This window comes from Chrysemys picta, chromosome 3 (genome assembly GCF_011386835.1).
Source record: "Chrysemys picta bellii isolate R12L10 chromosome 3, ASM1138683v2, whole genome shotgun sequence".
In the NCBI taxonomy this organism is placed as follows: Eukaryota; Metazoa; Chordata; order Testudines; family Emydidae; genus Chrysemys; species Chrysemys picta.
Genome location: NC_088793.1, coordinates 195,121,461 through 195,139,574, shown reverse-complemented (window position 1 = coordinate 195,139,574; position 18,114 = coordinate 195,121,461). Strand labels below are relative to the sequence as shown.

General features: G+C 46.2%; 1 protein-coding gene and 1 long non-coding RNA gene across 4 annotated transcripts in view; one reads left to right on the top strand and one right to left on the bottom strand.

Moving 5' to 3' along the window:
• Nucleotides 1-18,114, top strand: part of LOC101944256 (uncharacterized) — a 112,171-nt gene that overhangs the window by 39,538 nt on the left and 54,519 nt on the right. The window lies entirely within an intron of this gene.
• LOC135982559 (uncharacterized) overlaps nt 1-18,114 on the bottom strand; it is a 47,760-nt gene that overhangs the window by 1,907 nt on the left and 27,739 nt on the right. The window lies entirely within an intron of this gene.

Sequence of the window (18,114 nt, the reverse complement as noted above, 5' to 3'; positions counted from 1 at the left end):
GCCACACTACCCCTAATTCAAAATGACAATATTGATTTTAGCGCTACTCTGCTCATTGGGGTGGTGTACAGAAATAGATTTTAAGAGCCCTTTATTTCGAAATAAATGGCTTCGTTGTGTGGACGGGTGCAGGGTTAATTCGAATTAATGCTGCTAAATCCGAATTAAAGTCATAGTGTAGACCAGGCCTTTGAGTAAAAACTGAGACAGGACTCAGAACTTTCCCAAAATAAGGAGAGAACAGGTTAAAGAATATTTAGATGCTGGATGTATTCAAGCTGGGAGGGCCTGATGAAATTCATCCGACGGTACTTAAGGAACTAGCTGAATCAATCTTGGAATCATTAACAAGTATCTTGAGAACTCATGGAGGATGGGTGAGGTCCCAGAAGACTGGAGAAGGGGAAACATAGTACCTATCTTTTAAAGAGGGAACAAGGAGGATCTTGGGAATTAAGTCAGCCCAAACTTCAATCCCTGGAAAGATATTGGATTTCAAATATGTTAAGGGGTGTTATAAAGATGATGGGGATCCACTGTTCTCCATGTCTGCTGAAGATAGGACAAGAAGTAATGGGCTTAATTTGCAGCAAGGGAGATTTATGTTAGTTGTTAGGAAAAACTTTCTAACTATATAGCTAGTTAAGCTCTGAAATAGGCTTCAAGCTACTACGGCGATGATCATGGCACAAAAACCCATATAGACTAGAATTTTACTCTTTTTTCCCCCTTTGCTTTAGGGCCAGATTGCAGTTTGCCTTTGGACATGTGTGCACAAGGGAGGAGGCACAAGGACCCTGCCTTCTGGAGCTTGCAGCAGCAAGCCCGTGTGCTCCATGACCAGGGGGCTGCTTCTTGTTAGGGATTCTGCAGGTGCTAGTCACCAGGGAACAGGTGTGGCCACAGCCTCCTAAGGGTATAGCATTGGGTTTGCTTTTCCTGCATGCTTGAGACCCCAGGGTTTCCCTAAAGCGTAGTGTCTGTCTCAGCTCCGCCTGGGACGGTCTAAAGCTGCCACCAGTTGTGCTTTTGAAAAAACAATGGTCTTTAAAATTGCAAACCGGCCTCAAATGATTATTTTCAGATAATCATGACCAGGCCAGATCTCATGATCATTCCACAGGCTCTGGGTTCCCCGGGCAAAGCACTTACTCATATTAGTGAAGTGCTGTACGCAAAGTAGGGGCATCACTGACCAGATCTGTACTTATACAACACTGGTGAAGCTCCCAAGGTCCTCTACTAGCATGTCCTGGGCTCCAGGTAAAAGCTGGTATGGATTCTCTGGTGTCAGTCTCATAATTGGTTGTTCCAAAATCCTAATTCAGAATATGGAGGGAAGATCCCCAAGACATTACAATGAGCTAGCAAGAAAGAAAAGAACACAGAGGGCTTTCCTATGTAGCCTGTTTAGCTTTTTGCTTGTCAAAACCTATGTTGTGCCACATTGTTCTAAACAAAGCCATCCCTGGATATACAACGCCAGCTCAGAAAGTCCCCCTGGGAAACAAGCATTTCCAAATTGCTTTCAGCTCCTTAAGGCGACTTTCTTTAAAAAAGGTAAAAAGAAATATTCATCCTCTGCCTCAATGTATTGTCATGGAATTAAAACATGACAGAGCGGAAAAAGCTGATCATGATGTCATTAGGGATTGTGAAATTATTAAGGACTCCTTGGCAGAACTCCTTTTGTGCACATTTCCACCCAGGGAAACTAGGACAATTCCTCATCTTTCATTTTCATCATAGCTGAGAGACACAGAAGAGGCATGACAGATGAGCACCCGGCAGGATATTTGATTAGTCACAGGCTGGGTTGCTTTTCACTCAGCACAGCTGCAGTCGTTTGCATGAGTTACTCCACAACAAAGGTAAATGGGAAGGCAGTGGTGTAAGATTTGTTCTCGAAGAACAGAAAACCCTGCTGCGGATACTCAGCATCATGCAGGATGGGCCCCAAGAATGGCTCAGCGGCGTTGCGGTGGTGATGCTGCTGCATGCGATGACTTAGCAAACAGAAAGGAAAGCAATTATTAGTAGAATAACAACTACCTCTGTTCCAGTACCATTCAAGCCTTTATTGGTCCCAGATGGTTCAATTACAGCTTGCTCGTATGAAACAGAGGGAATGATGTTATTTTCAACACAGTTACATAATTTTTTTAACCCCTTCATGACTAGGGTGACCAGACAGCAAATGTGAAAAATCGGGACGGGGGTGGGGGGTAATAGGAGCCTATATAAGAAAAAGACCCCAAAATCGGGACTGTCCCTATAAAATCAGGACATCTGGTCACCCTATGCATGACAAAGTCCCTATTAGGAAGGTGCATTGTATCTTATGTAAGGAAAATGTGGATTTAAAGGGAAATAGCTACATAAGCTCTCTGAGGCAGGGATTGTTTTTTGAGTAATTTGTCTGTATAGCACTTAGAACAGCTGGGCCCTGATTCTTCTATTGAGGGACAATTGTAATACAAAACATAAATAACAATAATAATACCAGTACTAGTGCATCTCAAAAGGCTTAGGCTCATTCCAGGCTGATGGCAGACGAAGGTGCTCAAAAATACTTGAAAAAATCACTTGCCGGGGGGTAGAAACATGGAGTGGGCTGACTGGGGCCAGGAAGCAGAGCCCTGAGGGCAGCTGGCATCTTCTCTGAATGGAGGAAGTGGAGGAAAACTTAAAAGTGTGTCCCAGGGGCAGCTGCTCCTTTAAGAGGATAGGAAGCAGGAGAGCTCAGGAATTGCAGTTTTTTTTTTTCCCAGGAGGGAGCAGGAGCAAAATGACCCAGGGATGGGAGGAAGAGGGCTGAGGAGCAGAGGAACTGAAGCCACTCCTTACTCTGGCTGTGCAGGTATTTTTCACACCGGCTTGTAGGTTATTCCTTGGGCTAATAAGTATTGAGGGAATTCTTCTAGTCCGGAGTCTGCCCATCGCTAAGAAGTATTTTTTCTCTTAAGCTGCCCCCCTCAAAAAAGTTTAAAATATTGATTTCTCTTTTGATCAGGGCACCACCCCAAATTGGAAAAGTGCAGTCCCTGCCCAAAAGAGCTTACAAACTGAATTCAGCATGGCATAACAAGCAAGGGATCTAAACAGACAGAGAAGGACAAGTCACATGACTCCTCAGTAAGGCATATACACATCCTGGTAGTTCCATTAAGTAGCGTGTGTGTGTGAGGGAAAGAGAGCTTCTTCCCCCCTCCTTCCTCAGGCTAAATGGCAGTTTCTGGCAGGGATGTGAATGTGGTGGGAGACGTGGCTTGGCAAATAGGTTCAGGGAAAGCATCCCAAGAATAAGCAGTAGCCAGTCAGAAATCCTGGAGACATCTGTGTGAGAAGGAGACAATGGAGGGATGGAGGCTGGTGTTTGTGAGGGGAAGCGTGTGCAGAAAGAGACCAGAAACTATTCAGCAAACTCACTGCAGCTCACACAAGCCATGCTATTTCCTGACTCTCAGCAGCTTATCCTTCCTGTCCTGCCCCCCTCCTGCCAACTACTCCTCTCCTTTACCTCAGAACAACAATGCTCTGAACAGCAGCGTGCGGAGTTTACTGCTAATAATGTGTCTGTTGTCCTGCTTTTGCTCCCGTGGTAGCCAACTGCAACATTCCCATAGACTAAATGGGAGACTGCTGCTAACTGCATCATCAGCAGAAAATTATCATAGCGCAGAGAACTGGAAGCTGCCTTCCTTGATCATTTCCAACAAAGGCTGAATTCCACTCATGTACTCTCTGTTAAGTAGCCAGAAAAATGCTCTACCCCTTTTAAACATCCTCTTCCTGGTCTGGGTCTTCTCTTCTCAAATGTTCTGAACCTCAGCCAGCCCTTGTGTACATTCATCTCTAGGAGCTATTTCCAGTCTGACTAACCAAGCACCAGCTGACTCAACAACTCCGGTTACAGATTGGCCGCATCCCTATATGGCTTTTATAAGGATTTGCCGTAGGAGGTTCCAGCAGAACGGTCACGTGATCATGTTCAAACATGCTTTCTGTGTTGGTAAATGTCTGACTCCACAGTGGGGAAAAAAACTTGTCAGCCCGTTCTGCCTCTGCTGTTCAAAGTGCTTCCATGCCAAGCCAATAAAGCTCTGAAGTTTACAAGAGTGCTGGGCCCAGGAGCTGGGAGACATTGCACAAATTAAAGCAGATTTGCAAACGACAGAAGCCATCAAGCCCATTGCTTTTTCCAGCGATTAATTAAAAGTCGGGGGGGATGGTAGTGGCAAAGGAAAAGTCTGTAAACATCCTTGTTACATTATTTATTAGTCACTTCTGGGTGAAAGCACTCTTCCTTTTACAATCCCCATGGCACAAGCCCTGAGTAGGATGTACATTGATGTATTTAGGGTTCATGTAAATCCCAAACCCTGACTGTCAATCTGAGTTATAATATAATATCAGAGATCAGGTTGAGGTGTTTCCTAAGAGTTAGATGTTTGGGTTTTACTTGCAAGAGCATTATCGGAGAGAACCAACTCCTGCTACACATCGTCTCTCTTATGTGTGTAGAAAGCACCAGACCAGCGGTTCTCAAACTTCATTGTGCTGCCACCCTCTTCTGACAACAAAAATTACTACATGACCCCAGGAGGGGGACCAAAACCTGAGCCTGCCAGAGCCCTGAGTAAGCCCAAGCCCCACCACCCCGGGCAGGGGGGACCAAAGCCAAAGCCCAACGGCTTCAGTCCCAGGCAGAGGGCCTGTAACCTGAGCCCCACCACCCAAGGCCGATGCCCTCAGGCTTCAGCTTCAGTCCTGGGCAGTGGGGCTGCGGCTTTGGCTTTGGCCCCTGCAAGTCTAATGCCTGCCCTGGAGACCCCATTAAAATGGTGTCACGACCCACTTTGGGGTCCCGACTCACAGTTTGAGAACCGCTGCACTACATACACTGAAACTGATGCAGTGCCCACCAGACAGACAGACAGTGCCTACAGACCGCAGTGATGCTGTGCAGGCAGACTCCACGCTCCATGTGTACCGCACAGGTTGACTTCTCTCTGCAGCAGCAAGGGGTGGAAATGGATTGGATATGACCTGGGCCTGTGACTTTGCCCATTGGAGTCAATCAGGGTTTCATCTGAGTAACAACTTGAGTAAAGTGCGCAGGATGCAGCCCATAGCATGGAGTCATTATTGACAAATCAGGTTGCTTTCACCCCATTGCTTTGCAAATCTGTTGTAGCCACACACCCCTCATCCACCCAGAAATTGTGCACTGATGGTGACTCACATTTCTCAAACAGCCTCCAGCGTTGCAAACTGTACAAGTGTTCAGGCTGATACAGGTGTTTTTAGGGCCAGGAGTGGGTGTGTTGTGTCAGGGAAAAGGAGAAGGGACAGATTTTGGTGTGGGAGTGACAATTATGGTGTGTGTTGAAGGACCAGGTCTTTCTGTAGAGGTGAGAGGCAGGCTTGTGTGTTCGATATACAGAACGAGATGCAGGGGAGACTAGAGGAGGTGCTTGTCTGGGTGAGAGGAGGGAAGGGTGGAAATGGAGCAGATGTTTTGAGAGTGCTGCCATGTGAACAGAAACAAACTCTTAGGACTGGATATGAGAATTATGTAGTCACATATTTGCTGAAGAAGTGAGTGACAGCAGATTAAATATTGGATTTATGGAGGAAAATGAACTCCAGAACCCTTTTCTCTCTCACCCTCCCACACCACTGCTGCCTTAAGGAAAAACCAAATGCTTATAGACAAACTTAACAAGTTTAGCAAAGTAAATAGAGCTGAAAGCATGCCGTGTGTACAAGACTCAGGAAGTATGCAAATACATTGCCAATGCGCTTGTTGCTTGGAACCTTCCCTCAAAAGTAGTTGGTACTTAGAATCTTTTTTGTTAAAGGGTTGCCTGAAAGGCTCTGGCTTGCAAGTGCTGGAAACTGGGCTAAGCCGCCGAATGGTATGCAGAGAGTGTGACAGGGCAATCTCTCCACGCACTGCCCAGAGAATGTGCCTCAGTCCTGAACACGGAGGGACCATGTCTAGGGCTGAGAAGGGTAGTTCAGTCTCCATGTTCCGTTAATACTGAGATTGCCAGTCTGTGCTTTTTTGCAATGCTTCTCTACTAGGAACTAGATTGAAACCCACAAACTCATCACACCTGAGACACTGAACTGTCGAATGGTAGAAAATTTTCATCACTATCAAACCACTGGGCTAGGGGGAAGACTCCCATAACTAGAATTTATGAAGTAACTTTTCTCTGAATTGCTGGGACTCAGTGTCCTAGGATTGTCTATGCACAAATATTTCTCATGGTAATTGTGAAGGATCCTTGAGATGATTTGCATGAAGAGCGCTACAGAAATGCAATATTTTACTGGACTATTTCTGCATTAACTTCCCTGATTGTATCTTAGAAACATCCTTTGAGACTTTGAAGAGAGCTCTGCCCAATCCTTCTGATCAGAGGAAAGTTTGTGTCAACACAGGGCCGGTTCAGCAAGGAAGTGGGAGAGCAATTGCAAAGTGATAAAATCAGCCTTCGTGAAGGTGTCTAGATATAACTCAGTCTCCCTTAATGTAAGGGACCTGTCTATACCAGAATAGCAACCCTGTCAGAGGACTCAGCTACAATATCATTACACAGTTAAAACACAGTTCCATTTTGTAATGTAGACAGGACCTAATTATGTTGTAACGATGTTCCTGAATTGTGCTGTTGCCTTGGATAGAAAAGGGCATTAGCTACCATCTGTGCTGCAGAGCAAAGACATGTTTTACTCACGTTTGGGTACAACATGGTGATTTTTTAAATAGTGTAGCCGGGCTCTGCATATCATGGGTTTCCCTTTGTGATGCAAACAATGAGTGATAGGCCTAGCTGACGCACGTGAGCTGGATCGTCTTTAAAAAGCCTCATTGCTAGAGAACAACCCAACACATACAATGAGGGCTGGATTCTCACACTCATTTGACCTAATGTGTGATTTCATAGACTTCTTTGGAGTTACCTCTAATTCACAGAGGAGAATCAGGGCCTCGCAGTGTAAAAATAGGGCGGAGAAGGCTAGAAGAGTAAATGCCCTATAAAGAGAAAATGAATTTGGATCGACAGTAAGATATTCTTCAAATACTGAACAATCAGGGCCAGCCCAATGGTCTAATGCAGGCAATCAATCCCAAATTATGGGCAGTGAACCATTAATGGCATACAGCGCCCATGCTGGCACTGTGCAGGGAGCTGCTGATCACATGGCACTGGCTCACCTATTCCCAGCTACCAAATCTTTCCTTAACATTATTTTTCCATGTAAGCATTTGCTGTGCTTGTCACAAGGATGTTAGTTTATCATCCGTGGGAAGGGAGATGATGCGCACAGTTAGGAACACCAGTTCCTTCGACAATCTATTCAGATGTGACCCATGTATGTGAGAACCCTGGTTTAGTGATAAGGTAACACAGTGTCCCTTGTGCCTGGGGTCAGAATCTGAATCTAAAGGCTCAATCCTTTGTTCCCAGTCAGGAAGGTTTTGCAGAGACCATGGCCCCGATTTTGAGCTATGTTCAAACTCTGCTGTGTGCACTGTGTGGGGGACACAAAGGTGGTTGTATATTACCTATGTGCCCCCCTGTTCTGGACTCTGGGGCCACCTGGGGACCAGTCCAGTCTCTGGGATAAACTAGAACAGCCAGCAGAAGCCATTGCAGCAGCTAAGAATACCTGGAATAATACAGAAGCCCTCTGTCTACCCTCCACTTCTCTGGCGAAACCCAGAACATGCACCTAATGAGTATTCCCTAGGGCTGGTTCCACCAGCTGTATGACCCCTTCTGCCCCGCAGAGTCAACATAAAGGGGGTTGAGTGTCAGCCAGAAATCGGGGTCATTTTATTCAGCTCTAGGTGTGGGATGGGAAGGAGAGCACCTTGCATTACTGGACAGAGGCCCAGACCTCCTGTAGGTTCAAGAGTGGTTATGACAGATTCCAGAGACATTTGCATCTAGTTGTCCGTATCTTGAAAGATAGTTTTCATAAAGAGGAGTTCGAGTTTGAAGTTAGAAAAGAGAAGAAATGGGGATAAATGCTAGAGGCTCTGAGGCCTTCCCCCAAGGGAATGATCTCTGCATGTCAACTAAAAAGCATGCAAGAAATCAAGTATGATTCATAGACTTTAAGGCCAGAAGGGACCATCGTGATCATGTAGTCTGACCTCCTGCACATTGCAGGCCACAGAACCTCACCCACTCACTCCTGTAATAGACCCCTAACCTTTGGCTGAGTTACTGAAGTTCTCTAATCATGATTTAAAGACTTCAAGTTACAGAGAATCCACCATTTACATTGGTTTAAACCTGCAAGTGACTCATGCCCCATGTGGCAGAGGAAGGCAAAAACAAAAAATACAATCTGGGGTCAGGAAAAATTCTTTCCTGACCCCAAATATGGCCGGCAGTTGGACCCAGAGCATTTCGGCAAGACCCACCAGCCAGACATCAGGAAAGAATTCTCTGCAGTAACTCAGAGCCCTTCCCATCTAGTATAACATCACCAGCCATTGGGGGTATTTGCTACTAGCAGTTGCAGATTGACTATATAACATTGTAAGCATCCCCTCCATAGACTTATCAAGCTCAGCCTTGAAACCAGTTAGGGGTTTTTTTGCCCCTCACTGCTCCCCTTGGAAGGCTGTTCCAGAACTTCACTCCTCTGATGTTAGAAACCTTTGTCCAATATCAAGCCTGAACTTGTTGCTGGCCAGTTTTTATCCATTTGTTCTTGTGTCAACATTGTTACCTAACATAACTCCTCTCCCTCTCTAGTTCTTATCTCTCTGATGTATTCATGTACGTGAAGCTGCTGAAAGGTAGGCTTGATGTTGTTAGGAGAGGGAAAGAATCCTTGGCTCAGCATCTACAACAAAAGCTGAAGCAAGGAACACCCAAAAAGCTCAAAATCAGGGCCACGGTCTCTGGTGAGCCTTCTTGACTGGGAGCAAAGGACTGAGCCCATAGATTCAGACTCTGATCCCATTCATGAAGGGACACAATCCGGTCCTGGCCCATGACTGGAGCCCCTAGGGGCTATTGCAATATAGCTAATAATACTAATGTAATAATGTCACAGGCTGGACACTAAGTTTGTTTGTTTTTTCCTGGGAAGGGAAGGTTGAAAGGGTAGTTGATTAGTGATAAGAAAGGGACATCTCTGTTACATGTTGACAAAACATCCAGCCCAGGTGGATTAGGGTCAGAATTCTGAAGGATGTAGAAAGAGGAAACAAGAACTCCTTTAGCACAGATTTTGATAGCTTGCTAAGGATGGAGGATGATTCGATAACATGGCTAATCAGCTTGCATCTTAAATCAAGGCCCTATGTACACGACAAGTACAACCATGTTTTTGTAAACAGTGGGTGACACTTTTATCTAGTTACCTCAAAGAGAATTGTTACTGACACCTCCATGTGTTTATAACATTTATGAATTCTCCCCACCAGGCTGCCCAATCGTGTTTGTTCTGGTGCATTCTAGAAAGAACGGGCCAGCTGCTCCTTAGCGCCTCAGCAGGGATAGAGTGCTCAATGCACATAGGGTGGCAAAAATTACACATGGGGCAATGCACTCAGGGATGCCCTACCACACTGGGAGCTGGGAGCAAGGAGGATCAGCCAACCTGGTTACAAAGTGATAGTCCAGGCTCCTGTGAACACAGCAAAATCAGGGTTACAACTTGGGTAAAGAAGACAAACATGCCAACCGAGGCTGCTGGCAAAGGCAATAGCTGGTTAATATCCAGAGTTACTAACTGAGTATTAACCATGTGGTGTGAAGACATTAAACCACGCTTAGCGTCAACAGTGCCTCTGCCATGTTACAAACCCTAGTAAACGTTATAGTGAAGGATGGCCTTGCGGGGAAGGGACTGGACTAGACTTCAGGAGACTTGGGTTGAATTTCTATCACAAACTTCTTGCCTGGGCGTGGGCAAGTCATTTGATCTCTCTGTGCCTTTTGTCAAATGGATGATAATACCCACTTCTCCGCCTCACGAGGTGTGGTGAGGAAAAATTCATTATATCTATTAGGTGCTCAGATACAGTAATAGGGGTTGTATAAGTACCTCGGAAGATGGTGGGGACACCATTAATCCCCATTGTCGTTAATTATTTGCATTGTAGAAGTGCCTAGTACTGGGGAGTAACGGAATAGCCCAAATGAAACTAAACTAAAAAATAAAAAGCACTTCAAAATGAAAATGACTGACAAGGCTTCTAATGATTTACAAACATGATGCTGGACTTTGAGTGATAAGTCGCCCGCAAGGCCTTGTTTGGCAAAGATAAGGAAATCCTGACATTAAAGATCATGTTATCCCCACAACCCCGACACCGTTCAAATAAAAATCAAAGGTTATGATGATATCTATATACTGAATTCTGATATTGAAATACAAAGATGAAGAATTTGCTAAATGGTAAAAATAAGGGCTGTGTTAGTTTACTTTAATAGTTTATTATTATGGTTAATGAAAGAGTTTAAATAGGGCAATACTTATGCAAAGGCCTTGGCCTAGCTTTTGCCTGGCATTTGTGTTGTCTTGACAATCTCTTTCTCTTCTATAGACTTGTTCAGATAATGCTTATTGCTGACAGGCCATAGGTGATGTTTTGTTTCTGCACTGGAGGATTTAGATAAAAGGAAGCTAATTAGGGTAATAAATACACCAAACGTCATGCTAAAAGCCTTTATAATGGTAAAACAAGAGCAAGGTGACATGAAAACATAATGTCATGAAAAGAGTGTAGACAGCAAAAGTTGTGTAAATTGAAGCTTGTACATGCGTGTTGTATGGGTTATCTGAGACACAATGCTTAATGTAGACTGGAAGAAAGCTAATGATTATGTAATATGAAAAAAATATAAGAAACCCAATGAACAAGGGTCCAAGATGGAGAAATAGCGAACCACAAACTGAAGGAATAAGACTGAAGGACAAGACCAGAGGCCAGACACGCTGTGCAGGAGACCTTCCTGGTACCCCAGAACTCAGTAACTTGGGCCCAGCTGTTCTGCCTTATCCATTTATTCTCTGTCATTAATATATGGTCAGAACCGATCCCTGACAATAATTCTGTCTGAACATTTATAAATAAAGGTGAAAATGGATACTGTCTAAATTGGGTGGACTTGTGACTCAGTTTCCTACCTTACAGTGGGAGCGCCAGTCTTGGACCAGGCCCCTAGTCTGTTAGGCACTGTGTAAAGAGAACAAAAAGATGGTCCCTGCTCGCAAGAGCTCACAGTGTAAATAAGCTCATAGGCTGTAGTTGGAGATGATTATTTCATCCTTTCCCATCAGCTCAGTTCAGTGTTCAGAACTCTGCATACTTTTCTGGTTCTTTTGACATATTTCACTCATGGGGGGGAAATCTCCAGCGTAATTAGCGCATGGGCTAAGAAAACTGAACGACGCCTCAGAAAATTCACTACACTGCTGTTCTAGCCCCTGGGGGACATGGTGTACCTGTGGGAGACTTACCTCTGAGAACTGTCTCATTTGATGTGGTCAAAATGAAGCTCATGCTGGCTTTAATAACAGTAGGCACCTTCCCCTTACAACACTTGAGTTAGTGGAGTCGGCCAAAGAGTTTCTCCTGTATTAGTCAGCCAGGCAAAGACACTGGAGGTTCAAGAAGGAGGATGGGCAATTTAGTAATGATCTAATTAACAGAGAGAACAGGTTGCAACATCATTGTCTCTGTATTTTGGGAGTGCCTAGAGAGGAGGACTGGAGCATTCTCACCTTTTAAAATCAGTTTAATAAGATCCTGTTATTCCCCCCCCCTCCTCCCCCAATAAACAAATTGCTAAACATGGAGGTTGGGTCTAAACGCCTTTCATTTCAGATTATGGCAAACATCCCAGCGAGAACCAGTGGAGTGACTCGCTCTGGAACATTGTGCTCTGGAAATGAAACCCAGACATGGTGGCTACCTCTGCAGCATGAGAGTGTTTTCGCCACTTTTCGAGGTGCAGTACACAAAACAGAATGACACTATTTCCTTTAATTACATAGCTACATGCAGCACAGCACATCCCTCTTGGTCTTCTGCTGTTCTGTGCTATAAGAAACCCAATTTTGGGGGCGGGATAGCTCAGTGGTTTGAGCATTGGCCTGCTAAACCCAGGGTTGTGAGTTCAGTCCTTGAGCAGGCCACTTAGGGATCTGGGGCAAAATCAGTACTTGGTCCTGCTAGTGAAGGCAAGGGGCTGGACTCGATGACCTTGCAAGATCCCTTCCAGTTCTAGGAGATGGGATATCTCCATTAACAACTAAGCCATCAGCAGTAATGGCTGCTGTTCAGCTAGAAGTCTGACTGTAATGCCCCTTCTTGTACTCTACGTGTTCCATAGAGCCTGGCTGTTTCTGTGATCCAAAGTTTGCTAGCTGCTTCCTTTCCGCCTTGTCTATTTCCATCTCGTTACCATTCTTGATTGCTAGATCGGAGCCAGACTTTACAAAAACTCTTTTCATTTCTTCAACCCATTTCGATCAGACCCACCGTAACGGACTCTCACTCCGTCACTTCATTCTTTCCTCACCTCTCCCAGAGAGTGCACCTTCCTCTATCAAATTTATTTTAGTAGTCATGAAAGATACCCAGTGCATAACTGATTGTTCATCTATAGGGCCCTACCAAATTCACCGTCCATTTTGGTCAATTTCACGATCATAGGATTTAAAAAATCATACATTTTATTATTTAAGCTATTAAAATCTGAAATTTCATGGTGTTGTAATTGTAGGGGTCCTGACCCAAAAAGGATTGGGGGGGGGGTCACAAGATTATTGGAGGGGTTGTGGTACTGCCGCTACCAGCAGCAGAGCAGAAGTAAGGATGTGTTTTTCATGGCCATGAATTTGGTATGGCCCATAGGCGCCGACTCCAGGGCTGGAGCACCCACAGGGAAAAATTAGTAGGTGCTCTGCACCCACTGGCAGCCAAGCTCCCCTCACACCCCCTCCTCACTTCCTCCTGCCTCACCTCCTCCTCCGCCTCTGCCTCCTCCCAGTGCGCCGCATCTCCTCTCCTCCCTCCCTCCCTCCCAGCGCTTGCCACCGCCAAACAGCTGTAGCAAGCTCTGGGAGGGAGGAGCGGGAACGTGGCGCGCTCAGGGGAAGAGATGGGAAAGAGGCGGGGCCAGGACGGGGATTTGGGGAAGGAGTCAAATAGGGGCAGGGAGGGGGCGGAGTTGAGAAGGAGTTAGAATGGGGGCGGGGTGGGGTGGAGTCGGGGCGGAGCTGGGGGCAGATGGGAGTTGAGCACCCACCAGCGCCAGAAGAAGTCGGCGCCTATGGTAGGGCCCTACATGTTTACAGTACAGTTGCAATGCAGGCAGTGTCAGTAATCCTGATTGGAATGACGACTCGAACTGTATTCGAAGACTGCCAGTAAAGGTATCAGGTGTGATGTGGAGCCCCGTCTATTAGGAACTGGGCTGAGGTGACAGGACTGATCTTATCACATAGGCCATTGAAGAGCTATTCGATTCTCACGATATTCAGTTGTTACTGGACTGAATCACTGTTAGGATCAGGGCCCCTCCAGGAAAAGGCTGTGTCTCCTCCCCCAGGGAAAACAAGGAAAGCCACAGCACATGAAAGGGATTTCCCCAGATTTGGGAGGAAACTGGCAGAAGCCAAAATTGCCTTATGGGGCTTTATGTGCAAATTGCTTCCTCAGAAGCTGTAGCTGTGCTCGGAAGATCCTTATTATCTGCTCCTGAGCATTAAGGGACAGATTCTCAACTCAGCACTGCCCCCCCCCCCCCCCCGGTAGCTGGGCCTGGGAGCTATGCTGGAGGTGCTCCTTTGCTGTCACTACAGCCCTGACACTGCAATGGTCCCTAGTGAGGGGATGAATGTGGGCAGGATACGCATAGCAGCATAGCCTCCAGCCCTGCCCTGCCCAGCCCCTCGACTGCCCATGTGGTCCCACATGCTAGTGCACAAATTGTAACTTGCCTCAGCAGAGCAGAACTCCGCATCGCTCAGGGGAACTCATCCTGTTTACATTCCCCTCCCCCAACTCCTGATCTCCTCCCTAGGGAACAAGCGCCACAGCCAACAGCCCCTCCCAAGAGACAAGGGGCAGGACTTGCCATTGACCTACTTGTTACACTAGTGAGAACCAGACATGGCTTCCTTAAGCAACTATAGTGTATGGCACACTATCATTAATCTCTGTATCACGTCTTGAAAAACCATGTGCAAATTCATAGATAGGAAGCAAACCCCACCCTGTACTCTGCTCTCCGGGTAGCCTATTGCTAATGAGATGGAGCTCACAACATCCTGCCACAAACTGACATACATTTTCCATCAGCTACAGTACCAACTTAAACTAAATATGACTCCCGTGGTAACCCAACCACTGCTTGGAAAATGACTTCGCCCGGGTTTGTCTGACTACGGTAACGTTGGCGTTGCTGCGTTGAATGATAGAACGTGATCTGATCTGGGAATACTTGCGTCGTCATGCAGTTTTTAAATGCTCGCCCTGGTCTGTGTCCATGCTGCAATCGGCAGTGATGTCTGATTGCTAAGTGGGACTTAGGATAATGTGGTTAGAGCTAGATCCTTCCTCCCTCTGCTGCGCTTCCGGTACAAACAGCAGAACGAGTTCTTTCCACAGCTCTCAGAGCAGCGATTACAGGCCATTCTCCAGGCTGGTTGGCACATCAGAGGGGGTTCTCTGAGGATTTCTCAGGACAAATTATTTGGTGGCCTCAGAGCGTGGCCACCAACTCTTGCTGGTGGCCTCTCTCACACTTTTCCCTAAAATATTTAATTAGCTTTAGGAAAAACAAATAAATATGCACATAGACACGTCCAAATCATTGTAATTTATTTATTCCCAGCTAGTAATTCTGTTGTGAAAAGTGATATTAACAAACATACAAGTATCACTTTTCACAGCAGACTTAGGCTATGTCTACACTACTGCGGTAAGTCGATCTACGCTACGCAACTCCAGTGTAGCTGGAGTCGACGTACCTTAGGTCGAGTTACCGCAGGGTCTACACTACTTTACTCTTCTCGTCAGGGGTAGAGTACAGGGGTCAACTGGAGAGCGATCTGCAGTCAATTTGCCCAGTCTTTACTAGACCTGCTAAGTCGACCACCGGTGGATCGATCTCAGAGCGTCGATCCTGGCTGTAGTGTAGACCTGCCCTTACTCAGCCCTGGCAAGCCTGGGGACAAATTAAGCCCTGGATGGGGGGGTCGGGGGAGGCAGCGAGACCAGGGGCAATGAGGGTGTGTGGATGGGTGGCCGGGGGAGACAGCGGCGTGGGGGAGGGGTCTGGAGCCTGAAGCCCCGTGTCCGGAAGATGGGGCCTGCTCCATGCAACTGTAACCCAGGGCTGAAGCCTGAAGCCCCGTGACCTGAGCCGCTCCACCCCTGGGAAGGTGAGGAACTTACTGGCTGCCTGCTCCTCCAGCATTGTGCCCCAGGTGTCTCCAAAGGTGGGCAGGACCCAGTCCCTGCTGGTAGCCCCAGCAACCAACACCAAGGCGGTGCAGCCAGGAGCACCAGGGAGAGGGAGGGACCGCTGCTTCCTCCCCCAACCCCCCATCACAGCCCAGGCGGCTGTGGCCACAAGAAAAGCCCCTGGTGGCTGCATGTGGACGGTGGCCGCATTAGAGAATCACTACTCTACAGAGCCTGATCTGCAGTGCAAGGGGTATGGTTAGCTCACTCGTGTGTGGCATGTGCTAGCGAAGGGGGCACGAGATGCAAAATGTGACCCAGTGTATGTTCGCTTGGCTTGCCATGGAATTCTATCCTGGCTGGTAGCCTCTAAGAACTAGAGAGTGAAGCCATCAGCATCCCTGCTCTTCTAGAAGTGCTGACAGAGGCAGGACTTAATAGCAAATTCCCTCATTGACTTATGATTTCTTGCAGTGGGATTGATCTTTATGGTTCTTAATAATCTGAATGCATGTTAAAGATCCAGGCCAAACATGCTGTTTGGGATTAAAATGCAACATAAATTTCTAAAATGTGAAAAATTTAATTGTGGCCTGTGCAGTAGCATTAAAGGTAACATTCATTTTATGGCATTGGTGCAGAGAGAAAATTTCTCCTTGTAATGTAAGTGATGGTTAATATAGTGACATTTCTCTGAACACAAAATGGGCCAAAGCCAGCCCTGGTATAATGACAGGGAAGTTAACACAATTACCAGGATGACTTTGGCCCGTAATTTTCAGCTGTTATAAAATATGTTTTCCATTCCAGATTAGTCTCCCCTCATTTTGCAGGCAGAGAGCTACTTAGTTAAATGAAATTACATTATCACCAGCCCACTCTTAGATCAGAAGGCCTCAGTGAAACTTGATTCCTATAAATATGGTTGCTGCTTAGAAAAACATCTTGTCTGCCTCTTGTTTGCCCAGTCTTCATTTTCATGTGACAGAAAGGATGTGTGAGACCAGAGATTATTCTTCATTGTGGGGTGACAAAAGGGAATTTCTGATAGACAAGTGATCTGAGGCTATTCTTTAGAGCGGGGAGATGATTATTATTTTTGTTTAGTTATTTATTTATTAGAGTAGTATTTAGAGGCTCCAGCTTCGGTGATGGCTGCATTGTGGTAAGCATTATACAACCACATAATACGTGACAGGCCCTGCCCTGTAGTACTTTAAAATATCTAAATAAGCAAGACAAACAAAAGGCGGCAGGAAGGAAGTATTAGCTCCATTGTACAGATTCGAAACGAAGGCACAGAACTAATATACTGTGTCCAGTTTGAGAACCCTTGTTCTCATCACCTGTATAGTTGTTTGTACCAGCCCCATAAGGTGGAGGGTGACAACCCTTCACGCAGTCCACTCTGTTAAGTGAGAAACCACAGCTAAGATCATCAAACCGGTGACCAAATGTTAACCATTGACCTCCTGTTCAAAAGAGCAACTAAATAAGCCTACCATACTCATCACCATTGTATCTAAACGTGTACCATTCTAGTGTTGCCAACTTTCATGATTTTTATGGTGAGTCTTATGATAGCTGGTGTTTTTCTAAGGTGCCTCAACTCCTGGAGTCTTTTGAATACACAAGAATCTCAGCTTTCATTTTTTTAAAAAGGTAATGTGACCCTGGTGTAGCCTAAAGGCTCAAAACCCAGAAAACAGAGAAAGAACCCAGAATGTTGGGTTCTTTTAAAACCAATCTCATGATTTTTGAACATTTGGGGGGTGGTACTACTGTGTTCCCACAGAGAAAGTCAATTGCTGGGTGCAGATTAGAAATCCTAATCACTTTGGCTTGGTCTACACTACAGAGTTATGTCAACATAAGGCAGTTTACGTAGACCTAATTATGTCAGTGTCTACACTAGCATGCTGCTTCCACTGAAGTAAGTGGCCCATACCCCAACATAATAACTTCCACCTCCACGAGAGATGTAGCACATATGTGGGTGTGGTTAGGGTGATGCAGTGTCCAAGTGGGGCGGACAGCTGGGCTCCCCACCACCAGCTGTCAGCTGGGCACTGGACTCACAGCTGGGGCCCCCTCCTGCCCTGGCACTGACAGCCCAAGTGCTGGGCTTACAGCTGTCTCCCCCGAACTGGAGCACCTCCCCTGGGGTTACACCCCAATCTGTAAGCCAGGTGCAGGGCTCAATTTCACAGCTTGGAATCTACCAGCAATGAATTTGACATTCTTGTCAGTTTCACAGCTCCAGCTATGAGCCCCCTGCTGCTGACAGAGCAGAGACAATAGCAGCCATGAAACTGACAAGAATGTCAATTTCCTTGCTGGTAGGCTCTCCTCCAGGATGGGGGACTTCAGCTGTGAGCCCCAAGCAGCTGTCAGTGCCCCACAATGCCCCACTTCAGTCAATGCAAGCGCTTCTGGTGAGGACACTCACCATCGGCAGAAGGAGGGTAGTGTGGACACACCAACAACCGATTGAATTACTGCAGAGGCTGTAGCTCGACCTAACTGAAGTTGACCTAATTTTGTAGTATAGACAAGGCCTGTGGAACAGTCACTTGCTAAGTGCTGCTCTTAGGAAATGCAGTCGTGGGAACCAAGCCACTTCTCTCCTTTCCCCAACCCCATTCATGCGCAGG